Below are 6,394 nucleotides of genomic sequence, written 5' to 3' on the forward strand. Positions count from 1 at the left end.
GGCCTAAGAGTAAGTCGGAGTAACATTTCAAAGAGTTTGTACTAATAAATTACATAATGTTTGAAAAACTAATTTATTAAATTCTATTATTAATTTAAAGTGGTAAATAAAACATTGATTGAAATTTTTGTTGAATTTACAGTACATGTACAATTCCACTTGAAAAAGGAACCATCAAAAGGAGAGAGTCAAAACCTTGCCATTTTTTGTTACTCGTGAGGGGTCATAGAACGTAACACCCACAAGTATCGAGGTAGCACTGTGTGTGTGTGTGTATGTATGTGTGTGTGTGTGTGTGTGTGTGTGTGTGTGTGTGTGTGTGTATATATATATATATATATATATATATATATATATATATATATATATATATACGTATATATATATATATATACGTATATATATATATATATATACGTATATATGTGTGTGTTTGTATGTGTGTATATATATATATATATATATATATATATATATATATATATATATTATATACATACATACATATATGTATATATGTGTGTGTGTGTGTGTGTGTGTGTGTGTGTTTAGAGTAAAACAAATCTAAAGGCTATAGCGGCCAGATAGCTATATCTTTAGCTATAAAAAAAAATTAAATGGCTCTAGTGTTGCCAGTTTTCTCTTTATAGTACACATGTTTTCAAGTTGTGTGTGAAGAGATTATGCTGCAATTTTTGACATTTTTATTAAACCAGTGCATGTATGAATTGTCCAATAGTGTATTTAATTGAATATGAATTAAGAAGAATGTAACTGGCTACAAGAAATCTAAATGCTCAATCTACATTATATAGAAACCCTAAACTGCAAGATATGAAATTATTTGTCCTATAATGTTGACTGTGTGGTTATTCTGTTGTTGTTGTTTTGTTTTTTTCTGATTTTATTTTTAATTATTGTTACCCTTTCCTGTATTGGTCAGCCAGCAAGGATCGCTCTAAGAGCTAGACATGTAATCTGCATGTTCATGAGGATCTGAGGGTCACTGCTAAGCAATTAAACAAATCTCCTGTACTTGCTAATGTTCATGAGTCCTTCATCAGCGAAATGTTGAACATCAGTTTGCCTGACACGGTTGCAAGAAAAGTTATTGCTTTCCGAAAAGGAAAAATGGACAAGCCAGAAGATTATTGGACAAATATTCTGTGGGTTGATGAGACTCGAATTAAAGGATCTTTTTAAATGAGAAGTGCTACCTTTCATAGAAATCAAAGTGCAGCATAAATGTAATCTGTGAAACATGGTGGTGATAGTGTTATGATTTGGACTTGTTTTGCTGTAATTGATCAGTATAGTTTGCTATCATTAATGAATTCCAAGTTGTAAGGCAAATTTTAAAGTAAAATATCAGGACATACTGTATGTCTGAAGCAATTTTCAAAAGAAAGTGGTTCATGCATAAAGAATGCTAAAAAATAATAATAATAATTAAAGAAACGTTTACTCGAAACGTTCCTGTGCAGTTATGTTAAAGCAAAGGGTAACATACATTTACCACACACAGCCATAAGTCTAATACTTATTTTGGTTCTTAATTGGGGTCTTTTAGCCTATGTTTAGGACTCCTTTGAAGATCTAATGAAGTTTTAGATTGTACTTTCTTTTTCCAGAAATAAATTCTAAATGTTTTACACACTTGCAAGCAACACTAAGGGGTTACTGTTTGTTATATTAAACGTATTATATAAGTTAATTGTTAAGTTATTTCAATTGAAATTAATATATCACTCCTATCACACCGTAATACATTTAAAATCAAATCTATGATTTCATTACATTGTTATGATACTCAAAAAAAATCTTCCCAATGAATGTTCTCAAGTTTACACTGCAGCAAAGCATCGAATAGATGCTGAAAAGGGGGGGATGGGGGCAGCTCTTTTTCTAATCAAACGCTAGGGTTCTGGCTCTGCAGCTGTTAAGGGGCAGACTCTCATTTTACACATCTGGATCTAGTTTAACACTTCTTACTAAGACGCATCCGGTCAGATGTTCATCCCACAATTGCACCGTGGCGCATCCGCAAGTGGGTGTGTAAAGCACCAGAGAGGGAGGGCCCTCTGAAAGCTTAATGTCTGTCTCGCGCTGTGAGGGATTCCCAAGTGCTGGGAAATACTTTCACTGCGGTGTTTAGGCTGTTGCTATGTGTACAGGAAAAAACTGGGGACGCCATTTTTTTTTTGGTTCCCCACATACCACAATTATGACTAATGTAGAGCTGAGTAGCTCGATTCTTGTACATTCTGCTTATTTTGTACTACTTTTGCGTAGAACTTACACCCAGTGTCTAATATTTGTTGTTAGGATACTGGAGCTTGAAACTGGTTTGATCCCAAACACATACTCGGATGGCTTTGTTCAACAAAGTAGCATGTTCTTGGGAAATTCAGTATTTCATTTTTAATGTTTGATGCATTAAACTCACACTCTGACAAGGTACATCCAGTGCCCCTCATGGGAAACGAGCAAAACCAGTACTACAAAAGTAATACATGCAGTAAAAAAAAAAAAAGCTAATAACTAATATTATACTTTACTGTACAGTCAAATTATGTGTGTTTTATTTTTCTTGTCTAAACTCTGTTTTGTTGTCTTTCTTGCTATCTTGTCGAAGGGGTTTTTTTTGTGTTTCTGTTCTCTTTGTTTGGTCAATGTTCATGTTTAACGCAAAATCAAAACCCCATATACTTAAAAACAAACAAACAAACAAACAAACATGAATGGATGAAATAAACCAGCTTGGTTGTATCTTAAAACTAAAAGATGATAAAAAAATATGTAATGTGTATGGATTACATCATTCTGACACGTTTACCTTCGAGACATTGGGGAAAGGCAGGGTTTGAGAAATGTGATAGGATTGAAGAGGAAAAATCATTTCTTTTTGAGTTTAGTCGTTGTTGCCTGATGGAGCAAATTTCCACCAAATCGAGCTGTATTTTATTTGCATTGTCTTGGGGAGTTTCCAAAAACCTTCTGCACCAATGTATGATTATAGTACAGCGTATTGTAATATGGTTGTGTTTTAAGGACTTTTGTTTGGTACTTCATTTTTATTTATTTTTTTGGAATGTTTATACTTGAATTGCAAATTACTAATTTATCTGTAATCCTACTAAATATCTATACTAAATATTAAAATGTAATAAATTATAAATTAACGATGATCAAAAATTCTTTACTTTGCCTCTCGTGGACTTAACAGCAGTGGATCTGGCCTTGTTACTGTCACACTATCTTTCTATACTATATTCAGAGCTTCTTCTAAGAACACTTGGCATAAAGCAGGAACGCATGCCTGTCTATTGCAGGGCAACGTGTACATAAACATTGCTAATCTACCTACTAGCATGTTTTTGGGAGGTCGACGTGAACCAGAGATTCTGGAGGAACTCCACAGGTATAGGGGGAGAACATGCAAGCAACTCTATGCAAACATTAACTTAGAATCAAACCAGGGACCCTAGAACTGTTAGGTGGTGATGTTACCATGAAATGTCCTTCTTGTACATTTAGGAAAGCAGCTAACTCCTTTTTAATCTCCTCCACATCAAGACTTGCGCAGGAAGCCTTTGAGACTGCTCTCTCGATTCCTGAACACATTACATTTAGATTTATGGCATTTGGCAGACAGCCTTATCCAGAATTAACATTTATTTCATTTATACAACTGAGCATCTATGGGGTTAAGGGCCTTGCTCAGGGGCCCAGGAGTGTCTGGTTGGTGTGGCTGGAATTTCAATTTAATTCAATTCAATTTAATTCAATTCAATTCATTTTTATTTGTATAGCGCTTTTAACAATGAACATTGTCTCAAAGCAGCTTTACACAGATAATGTGGCGATTAAAAGTAAATATTTTCTTTGTAAGTACGTTTGTCCCTGATGAGCAACTGTGGAAAGGAAAAACTCCCCGAGATGGCATAAGGATTTGAGCTCATGACCTTCGGAGCCACAGTTCAATGCCTTCAATGCAAAACATTTACAATGCATTAGTAATTGATAAAAGTTTATTGACAGGGTTGGAAGACAGGTTGCCTGTAACTGCAACCCCATTTACAAGCTGTGATACAGATAAGTCCAAGGTGTACAAAAGGTCGGAAATGTGTATGAGATGAGAATTAGAAAGGGAAAGAAGGAGAAGTTAACTATACTGAACAAAATAAACGCAACACTTTTGTCTTTGCCCCCTATTTTTCATGGACATTCCTGCAGTCAGCATGCTAATTGCACGCTCCCTCAAAGCTTGTGACATCGGTGGCATCATGCTGTGTGATAATGCTCAGCTCGTGAAAAATGGGGGCAAAAGCAGAAGTGTTGCGTTTATCATTTTGTTCAGTGTATGTGAAAAGTAAAGGCCTCATTCTGAAATCTCAAAAGGGAATTCAAAAAGTATATATGATGTGATGGTCAGGTGTCTGCAAACTTTTGGCCACACAGTCTTCTAATCTTTTTGAGATGCTTTTTTCATAATCACTGTAACACCATTTATCCGCTATTACCAAAACATCAAGCAGCACTAATTAAGACGCAGTAAAAGAGTTGCACTTCAACATTATGACCACCAGATGTTACCAGCATACACTGTGTAGAAAAGCTTTGAGTAATAAACCTTTTTTCATTTGCTCATGTGGCTAAGACATTTATCCAAAACTAGCTACTAAATCACGATACAGCTGAGCAGATCAGGGTTTTTTGTATGAACCAGGGAGGTTGTAATGGGATTTTAATTTACAGCCTTCCAATCCCAAGACTACTGTTTTAATCATTGAACCACCATGTTTAGTTTTAAAGAGAATGTTGAAAGGAAGAAAAGCTTCATTAATTTTGAAAACCTCATGTTTCTTTTGACTAGCTTAAAGCCTTCCTGAATCCTTAGTCACATGATGAATCTCCTGACTGTCATACTATATCTTTCTGCCTTTGCCTGTTTCTCTGCTATTTACATAGATTTGTTTATTAAAATAAAGAGTTTATGCCCTTTATGAAACCTTTACCTGGCTAACCTAAACAAATGGCTTATTTGTGTCTATTTCAAATTGCCACACCCCAGAACAGATGGTTCTTATTCATAGAAAATAGCTTACCATACAAAAGAACTGACAGTAAGATGCATTGGTTTTACTCAGTCAACTGTGTGTTATTGGAAAATTACAAACTAAACACATTAAATATGTTTATAATGAAAAAGATGTGATGTGCTTAGTGAATGTTTTGCATCATTAATAATAATTACTTTGTAATGATTTTAATATTGTTTTCATGGATTATGTGTGCAGTTGCTGGACTACTCTACTGACTGAACTCATACGCTTCATGTTGCTGTAGTAACACTAACATTCAAACTCACTCTCTGTAGGTGCATAACTCTGGGTTGGATGCATATAAACAGTTTATTCTGACTGTGCAATCAGATCATCTTTGCAAGTAAGCATAGCCAGTGTTTGTGCATTTCACATCAGAATGAACCGTACTGTTTCTGTGATGTTGTGACTGCCAGTTTGGTTCCTGTTAAACATCGCACAGATACAAGCAGAAAACTTTTACCATATACACCTTTCTAAGGATGCTGATGGACAGAGACTGACTGACTGACTGACTGACTGACTTACTTACTTACTTACTTCAAAGAGAAATTGGATTGTTACAAAAAGTGTCCGATATGATAGAAAATAAATAATAATCCTTACTCTTTGTGACATTCTGACCAATTTATTTTGCCCTTTCAAGTTTACAGAGAGTAACATTTATTCATCTCGTATTAACCTAGCAGTCCCCAACCCTTTTTGCATAACCGACCAGTTCTGCGCAAGATAATTTTTCAATAGACCAGGTCTGTCCGTGTTCCACGCGGGGCCTTTATATTGTCACAGGCATCAACGTGCATATTGTTCATATTCTACATAGGATTAGATTTAGTTACATGTACAATGAAAATAAGACTTACTATAATGCAGAATCAGTGCAAACTCAATTTATCAAGGCAAAAAAATGTTGTTTTTTTTAGTAAAACAACGTGCAGAACGTGTCAATATATTATGGAAATAAAATGAATTAAAAAGTTTTAGTATTATTGTGTCCGGTATCAAATGATCCACAGCCTGTGGTTGGGGCCCCCTGTATTACCCAATGTGTTTTGAGAGGCAAAAGATGTGACGTCATGTGGTGATTTCTAACGACTTTTAACCGTTCTAACTACTTTTCCCCTGAACAGGGTTAGCTACAGCGCCCAGTACTAGCCCAGCAATTATTTTATAAATGTTAAATGCAATGTAACTTTACATTATCTATACCCATCTTTCATGGCTGCACTGTTTCTTATATGATAGTCCGATCCAGTTTGGGGTCAAATTTCAAAGCCTGCTAAACCAAG

This window comes from Silurus aristotelis, assembly GCF_946808225.1.
Source record: "Silurus aristotelis genome assembly, chromosome: 28".
Taxonomy (NCBI): Eukaryota; Metazoa; Chordata; class Actinopteri; order Siluriformes; family Siluridae; genus Silurus; species Silurus aristotelis.